Source organism: Pristis pectinata, chromosome 27 (assembly GCF_009764475.1).
Source record: "Pristis pectinata isolate sPriPec2 chromosome 27, sPriPec2.1.pri, whole genome shotgun sequence".
Lineage (NCBI taxonomy): Eukaryota > Metazoa > Chordata > Chondrichthyes > Rhinopristiformes > Pristidae > Pristis > Pristis pectinata.
Genome location: NC_067431.1, coordinates 29,050,145 through 29,063,079, shown reverse-complemented (window position 1 = coordinate 29,063,079; position 12,935 = coordinate 29,050,145).

The window sequence follows — 12,935 nt, the reverse complement described above, 5'->3', positions numbered from 1 at the left end:
ACTATATGTTCTATGAGGCACCAATGACAAAATACTGCAGATGCTGCAAATCTGAAATAAAAACAGAAGATATTGCAAATGTTCGGTGAGTCAGGCATCCGTGGGGAGGGAAACTCTGACTCTCTCCACAGACCCTGCCTGACCTGATGGAAATTACTAGTATTTTCTGTTGTAATAAAACTGGACACTTAATCACAGGACCACTTGACATTGTACATCACTATGATACACTTGAGATTACTTCACAACACTCACTCTGGTCCCAGTAAAATGGCTTCCAGTCAGTAATTCAAGACTTTGATCCAACGAAGTCCAGAGCCGTAGATGTAACCAGCCATTATTCAATCAACCTCAGTACATGCATTCAGAGGAAGTCAGGTGAAAGAATTTTTCCAAAAATCAAAATGCAATGAGTTTTATACCTTTTTGATACCATGATAATTAATGACAGGACTGATAGCAAATCAGATATGTCCAGGACCACCTTTAGTGAAGCTGGGTGGCTTGCTCGCTGGCTCTCTGGAATTTCTGAAGATCCTGTGCATTGCTATGAAAGAGAAGGCATTTCAATGGTGCCAAATACTTTAATTGTAAGATGTATACCGGTCCTAATGCCTGTCTTGTTTATCTATTGTCCCCATTATCATGATTTTATCTGTGTGGCATTGATTAGAGTTTTGTTGTGTCTCTCAGGGTGTTTGATTAGAATCCAATTAACAGCCCTTTGTCTCATCTGTGTCATTGTGGTCCATTACATTCCCTGTACACTTAGCCAACCATCCCAGAACACCTGGTGGTCATGTCACATTTGGTCTGACCTAATATTGAACAAACATATCTGTATATATCTGGAACAACGTCAGTCTGCTGGAGGAACCCTGCAGGGTGAGCAGCATCTGTGGGAGGAAAGGAATTGTTAACGTTTCGGGTCGAAACCCTGCATCAGAAATTGTCAACCCGAAATGTTGACAATTTCTTTCCTCCCGCAGACGCTGCTCGACCCACTGAGCTCCTCCAGCAGATTGTGTGTTGCTCCAGATTCCGGCATCTGCAGCCTCTTGTGTCTCTATCTATATCTATCTGCCAGCTGAGGAACCAATCACAGTCTACCTATGTACCATGATTAGTTTCCAAGCCCACTTGTGTTAAGTGGCTACCTGCTGTGTAACATCACAGCAGCTGTTCAAACAGAGAGGAGTCTTTGTTTACAGGGTGGCAACTTGTGGTTTCAAGCTCATCAATGCTTGTAAATGTCAATACGTTCAAGGAAATTATTTGAAGCCCAGTTCTTGTACGACTCAATGCTTCCTATCACTATACATCCTCTAATTATGTCTTTCTACACCCTACGCATCAAACTTCTCAAAAGATGATGCCAGAACTACTGGAAAGATTGGAACTTTGAACTATTAAAAATAATGCTTGAAAAGCAGAAGTGAAGTTCATCTGCTTTGAGGGATAAATCCATCTGTTTAAAGAGTGATCGTCTATCAAACCAGGAATGACCATGACGATACTGTCAATCCTTCCCTTCCAAATCTACTTGATCTTCTCTTACAGAATAAATTATTCAAATCCCCATCCTTCACGATTATTCAAAACAACTACATCTGTAAGTGTGCCATGTTGTCAGTAATTAAATACCATCAGTCAATGATCTAAAACCCCCCACCTTGCCCCTTCAAAACAAATACTATTCAACAAGCTGATTATAACTGTACAGATTAGCAAGAATTTGGTGCTAGAATTAATTAGCATTCATACATTTTCATAAACTTGATACTGAGGGAACAATTTGAATGAAATATCTCACTTCTGAGCAGAACACTGGTGAGAAAACGTCCTGAAGGTTTATCTATTTCAAAGCAAATATATTAGAAATAAAAAGTGAAGCCCTCTATATTTACTTCTAAGCACTGTCTTCTGATTTATATTTATCTGTCTATTGTGAATTAAATGTCTTTATTTATTACATGTGTGGATCTACTCAACGCATTATTTCTGAAATATAATACAACAACCATGTGGTCAAGAAGATGCAAACTGCTTTCACGACTTGGTCCATTCAATCCGTTATCAGTCTGACAAAATTGAAATCTTGAATGTCAAATGTAGTCACCACATGCATCAACTTAAATGGCAATCTGAGCTATCAGTCACTTACTGGACAGGTGCTTCAGAGCTCCTTTGCTTCATAATTCAACTCCCATTGTAAATGAGAGGTTTACTATGGAGATCAAAGCAGTTCACAATTGACTATGTATATTTAATTCCTGTGCATACTGATGGACGTCTCTTTAGTGATATGTGTGTGTGTGTGTACATGCGTGCACATGTGTAAATGCACACTGGCATGTTTTCAATGCACAGACATTCCTCCATCCAACTGAGCACGAAATTTTAAATTTATGGCTTTTCCTAAAATCTGCACCTCATCAATAATAAAAAAAATGTTTGGATTATTAGTTTTATCTTTTCAGCAAGATTGAGCAATTATTTAAAATGTAATTTGTTAAAAAGAAAAATGTTGCTTTAAATTTTGTTCATATGCATTTTTAAAATTAGTAACTTAAAGTTTGATTAATACATCTAAAAATCAGTGTAACACTAAACTATTTGTATTCAGTACAAACCTACCAAATCTGAGTAGACTCAGGTTTCATACTAATATATGAAAATATTTCCTAATCTGTAGCCAAATGCATTTAACTCTTGATAAATGAACATTAAGCCAACACTGACTAAAATGTGACCAAAATTATAATCTTAGCATGCACGAGTGACCTGCAGAAACTTTCTGGGAAAATTTTGTGTTTAACAGTTGTCTGTTTTTTGCATCTGTTTTTTCAGTCTGCATTGAAGAAACTGATGTAGTCATGTGGAAATCCGAGACCCAAGCACTCAATAACCTGCAATTTCTCCCAGTTGAACAATAGGAAGACCAAAAGCTATCGACGTCAGACCCTGGCACAATTCCCCATCCAACCAACCAAATCCATCCCCTTCCCCACTCATTGCCTTAGGCTGATAATTGGTTTATTATTGTCACATGTACCGAGATACAGTGAAAAACTTTGCTTTGCAGCTATCCATACAGATCATCCCAAACGTCAGTACATTGAGGTAGTACAAAGGGAAAAGCAATAACAGAATGCAGAACATGGTGTTACAGTTACGGAGGAAGTGCAGTGCAGGCAGACAATAAGGTGCAAGGACCATGATGAGGTAGGGTTGAGAGATCAAGAGTTCATCTTATTGTACAAGAAGTCCATTCAAGAGTCATAACAGTGGGATAGAAGCTGCCTATGAGCCTGATGGTGCAAGTTTTCAAGCTTTTGTATTTTCTGCCCGATGGAAGGGGGAGAAGAGAGAATGACTGAGGTAGGTGGGGTCTTTGATTTTGAGAGGATGACCAAGGTGGGAAGTGTAGACGGAGTCACTGGAGGGGAGGCTGTTTTTCGTGATAGAACACAACTTTGGTGTCTTCATTCACCTCATGTTGACTTTCCAACATCACTTGATTCTATTTACAGGGACACCTTTCTTTGATTTGTATGACCCTCTGCCTCTGCTATTGTCTTGACCAGCCAGTGCTGAATGTCTCTATATCATCTTTGTCACTCCCAAATGTGAACATCCGCACTCTCCTTCCACACTCTGTAAAGTTTAGCGTGGCTGACGGTATGGGCGAGAGTGAAGCAGAAGTTCAGTCCCAGCACAAAGTTGAGGGTGGACTCAATGTCAACCAGATCATCTCTCCAGCATCATGTTGAAGGTGGAGGAAACTACAAAGGATGATTCATTGAATGTGGGGGTTGGTGGGGTGGAAGATGAGGGCAAAGGGAACTCGACACCTGCTCTAAGTGGGAAGAGAGGAGGTGAGAGCAGAGCAAGAAATGGAACCGAGGCAGTAGAGAGCTCAGTCAGATATGGAGGAGAGAAAGCCAAGATTTAAGGAGAAAGGAAGACATTTCAGAAATAGTGGTGTGGAAAGTTTGGTCATTAGAATAAATGTGATGGAGTAACCGTGAGAATAGAATGCTAACAGGAAACAGAGATGGGAGGAAGTGGAGTCTGTGTCTGTCTCCACGGACACTTGCCTGATCTGTTCAGTCTTTCTAATATTCCCATGTTTTTATTTCATATTTTTGCATCAGCAGGTTTTGTTTTGTTTTTCAGTTACCCACATAACCATTAATTAACCCACAGTCTACCTTCAAACAATTTAGGCTTCTGATTGAACTTCCATTATATACTCAACACCAGCTTCAGGGGACTGGGATTCAAAGTATTATTGGTGGTCACGGAGCAGGACCTTCAGGAGGGATTTGTGTAAAGGAAGTGGCAAATGTAATGCAGGTTAATCTGTGATGGATGAGGACAGACACTGGACGGATGCCAGAGTTCCAGTGGGAGTCCGGGATCACAGAAAGACCAGATTCCTGCAGTCTTTGGGTTTAAATCATCAACTTCAGATGGCACAAATTGCCACATCACAGATGTGTGGCTTAAAATACTTCCCTGATTTCCTCACATTCCCCAAGAAGCTTGGTTAAGGTGGTGATTTCCTTATACCAGAGTTAAACTTGACCCACACAGTTCAGTGTGGGAATCCAACACAGGAGACTAGGAAAGAAGAACTGCATTTAGGTAGCATCCTTCATACCACTGTATCTCTGAAAGCACTTTAATTATATTAACTATTGTGATATAGGAAATGTTACATTCAGTTTACTCCAAAAGATCCCACAAAGAGCAATGTGATACCAACCAGGTTTTGCATGCTTAGTGATGCTGAGTTATAAGTATTGGCCAGGCCGTGAGGATATCTCCCCAATTTTCTTCATAATAACGAGGGGATCTTTAATGTCAACCCATGACAGCATTGTGGGTCTTATTTAAATATCAATTCTTAATTATGGTTGACAGTACAGCATTCCCCATCACTTCACTGGAGTATCACCCCAAACTTCTGTGCTTATGAAGTGGAACTTGAACCCACAATTATCTGACACTAAAGTCCTACCACTTGAGCCAGGGCTGAAATGTGGGATTGAGCATCATTGACTTGGAGTCTATGATAATGACCAGATAAATCTTTCTGGTGGTGTTGTCTGTGGGATAATATTGGACACCACACGTTACTCCCTTGTAATTTTTCAATATAACGTTTGTAGCTTGGGTCCACCCAAGAGGACAGGTGATGCATTGATTTATTAAGAATAGTATCACCTTGGTACCATGCCTACTGAGGAGGAAGTACCCGTAATTCCCATTAAGTATGCAACTGGTAAAAAGCAACTTTGACAATTACAAGCTGTACAACTGAAAGCACAGCTCTACAATCAGTGCAACTGTGGGACATACCAGATCCAGCAGCTGGTAAAAGCATTCAGACATCACAGAAACAGTTGTGGCAGATGTCCCAACCACTGAGAGTCATTTCAATGATTAAATTCTCTAATAGTTTTCTATTGCAGCAGATTTCAATAAATGGAGCTCATATCACTGCAGAATTATTTGATTGTAATGAGTTCAATCTGTCATTATGGTTTCCTCCTGCAATGTTTCCCATCCAACGCTACATCGTGGATGGTGACTCCATTACATAAACTGCTGACACATGAAGCTGTACAAACAATAATTTGGTGATCACATTTCAATCCTCCTACATTATTGCCACTTTATTTATGTATATTAAACATGATGTGACAAAGTTTAGTTTCTGTTCTTTTGCTAATAGCTTCACTCATTGCAATAAATTCTACAGGTTAAACATGATTCTGGAGAGGAGTGTAAGGGAGATTGAGGAAGGATTCTGCTACCCTTCACAACTCAGCACCAGCATATCCCAGTCACCTGATGAGTGACCTGGCCTTAGGATCTTGGTCAAAACTTCACTGTCTATGCACTGGAGAAACAAAGGACTGCAGATGCTGGAATCTAGATGAAAAACATAATGATGCTGGAGGAACTCAGCAGGCCAGGCAGCATCCATGGAGAAAAGCAGGCGGTCAACGTTTCGGGTCAAGACCCATCTTCAGGACTGAAGATAGGAAAAGCGGAAGCCCAATATATAGGAGGGAAAAGCAGAGCAGCGATAGGTGGACAAAAGAGGGGAGGCGGGGTGGGCACAAGGTGGTGATAGGTAGATGCAGGTAAGAGATGGTGATGGGCAGGTGTGGGGGAGGAGGGGAGAGCAGATCCACCGGGGGATGGGGAAAAGGTAAGGAGGAAAAAAGGGGGGTAGAAAAAAGACAGATAGGCTAGGAAAGGGAAGAAAAGAAGAGGCATGGTTGGGGGGTAGGGTGGGGAGGGGGGATTGTGGGGATAAAGTGGGAGAATTCAATGTTCATGCCATTAGGCTGCAAGGTTCCAAGACGGAAAATGAGGTGCTGTTCCTCCAGTTTGCGCTTGGACTTCTCCTGGGAGTTGAAGTGAGTGGCAATGGGGAGATGCAGGTCGCAGTTACGGACAGAGCGCAGGTGTTCTGCAAAACGGTCACCTAGTCTGCATTTGGTCTCACAATGTAGAGGAGGCCACACTTGGAACACCGAATACAGTAGATGATATTAAGGGAGGTGCAGGCAAATCTCTGTCTCACCTGAAAGGACTGTTTGGGTCCCTGGATGGAGGTGATGGAGGTGGCGTAGGGACAGGTGTTGCACGTATGACCGGGGCAGCGGAAAGTTCCCGAGGTGGGAGCAGAAGGCAGAAAGGGGTGGGGAGGGGAAGATTTGTTTGGTGGTGGGGTCCCGTTAGAGATGGCAGAAGTGGCAGAGTTGGTGGTGGGGACCCAAAGGACCCAAAGTGACAGCTTTGGCCTTCCCTTAGACAATCTGGAGGAAGTTTTATCACATCCAGAGTAAAACCTTGGGCAGGCAGTCTAACAACCCTCTCAGTCTCAGTGAGGAGGTGAGCAGAGGTCACGGGGAGAGAGAGAGAGAGAGAGAGCGAGAGAGAGAGAGAGAGAGAGAGAGAGAGAGAGAGAGAGAGACGCTTGCACACATACTCACACACAGAGGCACACATTCACATGCATGCACACACGTACGAACACAATTGCAGGCACATCCTTGCACAGACACTTGCACACACACAGACACATACTTGTGCACACACGCACACTTGCATACAACACATGTACACTACAGGAAGCCTGGACACTATGGTGCAACGGACACTGTGGGGGAGGATCTTTGATAACCTGCACTAGCAGTGGATTTCTTCTCTGAAGAATGCTCTGTCAGTTTGAATTTGATCAGAGGGGAAACTCTTTAATATTTTCAATATTTGTTGATATCTATTGCTGCTGACATTGGAACTGCCCTCGCAGTTGAACAAATGATGTGTGACGGAATTATTGGCCAGCTGTATCTGACGATGCTGTTTCTTCAAACAACAGAAGCCTTTCTGTGGACCCTGCTGCACCCTCAATGACCTGAGAGTGCCCTCAGGTACCTGGTCACCTTGCTGGTGCTCAATGCAACAGGCTGCAGCCTTCTTCAGTAGTTGTACATGTTCCACTCATCGCAATGTTCCCAACATCTGTATCCCTTTAAATCAGACAAGCCCAAGGAACCTTGTGGAGAACAAGTCACACTTGCTCCTTTGCAAGCTGATGACAGCCAGATTTACCTTCCCACCACCTCTGCTCACCTCCTCACCGAGAGGGTTGTTAGACTGCCTGCCTAAGGTTTTACTCTGGATGTGATAAAACCTCTTCCAGATTGTCTAAGGGAAGGCAGGAGCTGTCACTTTGGGTCCCCACCACCAGGTCTGCTCTCCACCTGCCCAAACTACTGGTGGAAGCTGAACCTGGATCACAAGGGGAGTCACTGACCCAGGTCCTTCCTATCCCACAATTTACTTCCTTACCTGGAATAACAACTGTGTCCATCCCTGGTTGAAACCCTCATCCAAGTCCTTGTTACCTGAACATCCCTCAATCAGTTTCTCCCTCAGCAATCTGCTGACAGAACCATGATTCTTGCTGAGTAGCATTCACCCATCAGCCCCGTGTTCGTGGCCCTGCACCAGCTCCACATTCAGTCATGCCTCGATTTTAAAATTCTCATCTTCAAAGCCCTCCATGTCCATACTGCCTCGTCACTCCTGCATCCTCCTGCAGACATATAGCCATCAAGGATTTATGTCTTCCTTCATCTCTGGCCTCTAGTGCACTCCACTATCTCTGCTGTGCCACTACTTGTGTCTTCAACTGCCGGCTTTACCTTCTGGTATTCCACTCATCTCCATCCGCCTTAAGAAGTGAGTGTTTCTCAGCGCACCTCCCTCCCTCTTGCAAGCTGGTTAACATACACAGCAAGAGCAAGCTTCTGTATGTCAGGAAGTACTTCAATCTGATATTTTGGGTGAAGACGAAAATATGATTTGATTAGACGCAGTGGAAGATAATTGAATCAGTAATCTGTATCTGGAAGGAATGATTAGAGTTACACTGTGCACTTCCTAAGTGACACTCTCAACACTTTGCCTGACTTTATCTGATGTATACACTGAGCCACGGCACATCGTTATATGATGTTGCATAGAAATAAATTTGTTTAATAAAATGTTGCTCAATACTTGCAACAAGAAAGATTTGAGCTTAATTGAATTGATCAGTTGAGCTGCATGTAGATATGGAATAAGAAGGCGTTAAACTGATTTGTTCAGATGTCTGATGTAGCATTTCCAATAGTGAGATGAAGATAATTAATCTATTTCAGTGGTGTGTCTGGAATACAAACCCTTGCAAACCACAAAAAATATCTTATGCTTGTTACTTTAAAGTTAGAAGATTTTCTGCAGAAATGACAAATATTGGGTGAAGAATTTTTCTTCTGACAGACAATAGTTTGGGGAATAATAGAAACAAGGCTTGGGAAACAAAGGACTGCAGAGGCTGAATCTAGTTGATGCTGGAGGAACTCAGCAGGCCAGACAGCATCTGTGGAGAAAAGCAAGAGGTCAACGTTTCGGGTCAGGACCCTTCCTCAGGACCGAAAATAGGAAAAGGGGAAGCCCAATATTTAGGAGGGAAACATTGCAGTGACAGGTGGACAAAAGAGGGGAGGTGGGGTGGGCACAGGGTGGTGATAGGTAGATGCAGGTAAGAGATGGTGATGGGCAGGTGTGGGGGAGGAGGGGAGAGCAGATCCACCAGGGGATGGGTCAAAGGTAGAAAAAAGAGAGAGGCCAGGAAAGGGAAGAAGAGAAGAAGCGTGGTGGGGGCAGGGGGGGGGGGCTGGGTGTTACTTAAAGTGGGAGAATTCAATGTTCATTCGTCCCACTGAGTTCCTTTAGCAGTTTGGTTTTTGTTGCTCCAGAGTCCAGCGTCTGCAGTCTCTCGTGTCATCTCTCTTCTCTCTTTTGCCATCATCTGGACCTGTTTCCTTCCTGCATTCTGCCATCCACTCCGCACACCAAATATCCAAGGCCCGATACAGTCATATGGTGGGGAAAGGCGCCCTTCAGCTGATCAAGTCTGTACTGATCACCAAACAAACATTTACAGTGACACCATTTGTTATTCTCCCCATTTTCCCATCAACCCTCCCCCCTCCCCAGATTCTACCACTCACTTACACACTAGGGACAACCTACAGTGGCCACGTAACCTACCAGCCCACACATCTTTGGGATGTTGGAAGAAGCTGGAACAAGGAAAAGATGCACGCAGACCCCACACAGGCAGCACTCAAGGTCAGGATTGAACTACTGGCTGTGCGACTGATACCTGTTCCATTCCACACAGCGATTTCGAGTAATTGAATTTTTCCAGCAGCTGGCCCCTACAGAAAGCACTGGCTGGTCCATTGCATTTTACAGCTCACCTTCCCAGGCACCGAGGAACTTCTCCACTCGGAAGATCGGGTAGGTAGAGAGACCCAGGTGAAAGATGTTGAAAAACTTCTCTTCTGGACACTCACCTTGAAGAATCTGTGTTTTACTTTGTGTCGGGACTTCTGTTGCCTCTTGTACTTTGTTCATCTTCATTATTCTTGCTTTTCCATTTTTGCTTTGATCGGCTATTACTTTGGGGCTCAGAACTGCGATGCTGATTTCCATTTGCACAGGTAGCCCGAAGCTGTGTTTAAATTAAAACAGCAGAGAGAAATTAGTTGTTGTCCTGAGACTTGTTGCCATTTTACAAATAAAAATGAGCAAATAATCTGAATAATGCTGTAAGCAGAAGAGAAGAGTGTTTACGTCACATTACTTTATTCAATGCTAGTCAAACTCCAAGCGATGTTGATGCTCTCATGTACACCAAGGTACGACATGAATCTGCCCATCAGTGCGGATCGGTTGACTACTAGCTTTGGAACAGCATTTTCCAATAAAGTTTCCAACTACTGCCCAAAATTTATGTTGAACAGAAACTTTTGACCTTGAGAATGTTCAGGTCTTGGTTCACTGTGTAAACAGCTGAGGTCTCATTACATTTTGGTTTATCACTAAAACTTTGTGATTTGCCGGCAGCAATTTAGTTAAATGTGCAGCTGTTCCTTAGTTTGAAAACTAACACACCAATGCATTTTATTAATTATCTTTGACAACTGAAATGCAAATAAATGCAAGAACAACAGAGTGCACTTTCAAGATGAAAAGGCATTTCTAAGCAAACTTTCATATTCAGAGCAGGTTTTGAAGTCATCGTTGTACACGCAAAGTGTAAAAGTGAGCATTGCTTGAAGTTGAAGCCTCTGTCCTTTTGTTCATAGACAGCACATGGAACATACAAGTAAACAAACACAGCTCTCAGAATATTTAAGGATTTTTTTTCAAGCAAAACACAAAGGTAGTTTAGCCCAATTGAAGAGATAGTTTGTGGGCCTGATCAGTTGATTATCAAAACTGATTAATCCATCCCCTGGAAATTGTGATATTTAATTTCAAAAGAAGGAAAATACATCTGAAAGTAAACACTTCTTGCGTTTTATGTGGCAATTATTGGAATTCTTTAGGGACTCATTATGAATATCAAGTCTGTTCAGTGTCTGCACTTCATGATAAAGACTGTAGTTTCAAGTTTAACTCCAGGACTTGAAGAGATTATCCAAATGCATGGTGGTTCCATTACTGAACAGTATCCAAAGGCCTGAATCATTGATCCGAATGTGAGTTCAAATCCCATCACACACACTGAAGAATTCAAATTCAAGTAATTTTAATTAAACTATGGTGACCATAAACTGCTGGTTTGGTAAAAACCTAACTGCTTCATCAGACAGAGGAAATCTGCCGGCCTTTACCCAATCTGCCCTCCCAACTCCAGACCCACTCCATGTGGTTGACCCCTGACTGTGTTCCCAGTTTAGAAATAACAGGGAATGGAGAAAAAAATGGTGGTGTTTCCAGAAACTTCACAAGTATTTAAAAAAAATCAGGGAGTGCTGAATGTTATTTAAAGGGTGATGGAACAGCCTGTCAAACGCCAAGTCATTGACTCCTCCCTAAAAACAAGGGTTGCATTCCTAACAGTCTTGGAGTCCTAACAGAGACACAAGAGACTACAGGTGCTGGAGGAACTCAATGGGTCGAGCAGCATCTGTGAGGGGAAAGGAGATGTCAACATTTCCGGTCAAAACCTTGCATCAGGACTGAGAGTGGAGAGTTTGTTGCTTGGGGTCCTAATGTTCATTAGATTGATAAATTGGTTTATTATTGACACATGTACCGAGGTACAGTGAGAAACTTTTTTTTGCATGCCATCCACACAGATCATTTCATCACATCAGTACATTGAGGTAGTACAAGGGAAAACAGTAACAGAATGCAGAGTAAAGTGTTACAGTTACAGAGAAGGAGCTGTGCAGGTAGACAATAAGGTGCAAGGCCATAACAAGGCCAATTGTGAGGTCAAGAGTCCATCTTATCGTAATAGGGAACTGTTCAATTGTCTTATAACAGCAGGATAGAAGCTGTCCTTGAGCCTGGTGGTACGTACCCTCAGTAACCATGAAACAGGCAGGCAGCTGCCAGCCAAGGGAAGGGTGAGCACCTAACTGTCATTACGAATGGGGTGTTAAGATACTGGAGGCCATGGTTATCCACAGTCTGAGCCCACTCATATTTCATTTCATGGCCATTCGCAAGATTTTTAACAAACTCTCACATTTGTCAAATAAATATAATTTGTATTTTGGAGTGAATTCATGATGCCGGTAATGTTTCTCAGACAGACTAAACAGTTTGACAACATAACGAGGGCAGGAACCTCCTTATACATTGCAACAATTTGGCACAGTTCAATTTGTTGGAGAGTCTGGGAAGTTGGAACAGCAGCAGGCCAGTCCACACAAGCCTGTTCTGCAAGTAAATAAGATCATGACTGATCTGACCTTGACCCCAGCTCCACAATTCTGCCTGAACCACATTGCCCTTGACTCTCCTGCAGTCCAAAAATCTATCAGTCTCAGCACTGAACAAATCCAGTGAAACACTACTGCTCCTACTGTTATAATGTGCAGTATCACTACCGAGAATGCACAGTTCTGGAATTTTAACGAGTTAATAGGTATATTTCTTCAAAGCTGAGGAGGGTTCAATTTCTGGGGATGTGAAGTTGAGGCCTCAGTCAGATCATCCACTATCTTATAAATTGTGGAACGGCTGGGTGGCCAACTGCTGCTCTGGATTTATGTGTGTTTTAAATGCAATGTTCTCAAGCACTCCAATTACCAGCCATGGTGAGCAGCCCAAAACTACTTTCAGTGAATGACTGTGATAAATACCCCATTGCAGGGGTGTACCCCCTTTCTATCTAGCTTTGTTATAACCAGCACTTAACCTCCCTCTTTAACCTCCTCATTTTTTATCAATCCTTTTGTCAGCTGCCCTAATGTGCCATTGTGTGACTCTTCATCAGATATTGGTTTATTGATGCTTCTGTGAAGGTACACATGCATCCATCTTAAGAGCTGGTG